Here is a 1651-nt window from a genome sequence, read left to right as displayed (position 1 = left end):
GCCCTTCGAGCTTTATCTTCATATACCAGACTTATTTGGTGATCTCTTGGCGGAAGTATACTGCAACTGGTAACAAGATGGGAGAATTCCCAGGGCTATGAACTATGGCGTAGTGGTGCTGCTGAGAAAGGACCCGAACAAGGGGGGCCAAATAAACAATTTTAGGTCCATAAATCTGCTCAATGCAGATTCTAAGATTTTGGACAATATGTTAGCCAAGAGGTTGGCACTTGTCGTCGATGAGCTGGTCGGTGACGTGCCGACATGCGCTATGCCAAACAGATCTGTCCACGACAAGCTCCATCTCACGAGTTACATCATAGACAGGTTGGGTAAGGAAACTTGCATGGGTGGGACCCTGATCAATTTGAATCAATCAAAAGCTTTTCATAGGGTCTACTACCAATACTCGGAGGCTCTCCTTGCAGTGGTCAGTTTCAGTCTTGTTTTCAGAGGCTGGATCGGTGCAATGTACAGTGACATCTGTTCGGTGGTCAAAGTAAATGGTCAAAATAAATGGCCACCTATTTCGGTGGTCAAAGTAAATGGCCACCTATCGGAATCGTTTAGCATCGCGCGTTTGGTCCATTATGGACCAAACAACAATAATAATAATAATAATAATAATAATAATAATAATAATAATAATAATAATAACATAAAGTGTAGAGGTTTACATATAAAGAATGATGAAAAAAGAAGAAAGAAAGAAGTATACACAGCATACATTAAAAGAAACGTAGTATACATAATATAAGCAATAAGGAAAACAAATTGTGATATGGTGGGAGGGGCCTCCTGACACAGGAGGACCACTGGGGATGACCGAAAAACCTCACCATCCAAGATCACCCTGAATTTCTAACTTCTTTTCACCGACTCACAGGTCTACACTGAGAGTAGTACCATCCACTCTTACCATTTTCGCAACTTTCACCCACCTTTTCATAAATTCACCCGAGGAGAGCGACCCCCTCTTCACCCTCACTTTCCTTTACGAGTGAAACTTGGAAAGTCGATGAGGGCTTTACCAGAGAATAATGTCTGTCCACATTCCTTTAAGCCTCGTCCACCGGACAACCTTTTTCGCAACAGCAATCGGGTAAAGGAAAACTGTCTTGCCTGCCCGATTAAAGGAGGGCGACGGGGCAATCATCACTATGGACTTGGACGACAGACGGATCCGCCCCACACGCGACAGCAGCTGTTCGACATAACTCCATAAGTCAGCAATTACCGGACACTGAACAAGAGCATGCAGAACGGTTTCGTCGCTCTGCACGCACCTAGGACAAGCCCGTCTGACAGCACATCCGTACCTATAGAAGTTTATCTCGAACCGGTGGCGCCCCCACCGCTGCAGCGCTGCCAGGCCAAAGGCATCTGGAAATTATCCATAATAGTCTCCGACCAGAAAGACCTCCGGAACAGACTAGTCAGTTCATCTTCATCAACTCCTAGAGTCTCTCCTAGGATGTCATCGCACTTTCCCGCCACTAATCCTCTATAAATATCTAAAGTGGAACATCCGCCGATCCTATTACCCGACTAGTAGATGACAGTGAGTGCCTGACGATATTCTAAGTGCCAGGCACCCAATCTTGGTCTATCCTTCATCCAGGACTGCAGCTCCGTCGAAGAGACGAGTTGT

This window comes from Octopus bimaculoides, chromosome 1 (genome assembly GCF_046866305.1).
Source record: "Octopus bimaculoides isolate indiv1 chromosome 1, ASM4686630v1, whole genome shotgun sequence".
Lineage (NCBI taxonomy): Eukaryota > Metazoa > Mollusca > Cephalopoda > Octopoda > Octopodidae > Octopus > Octopus bimaculoides.
This window is presented reverse-complemented; position numbering follows the sequence as displayed.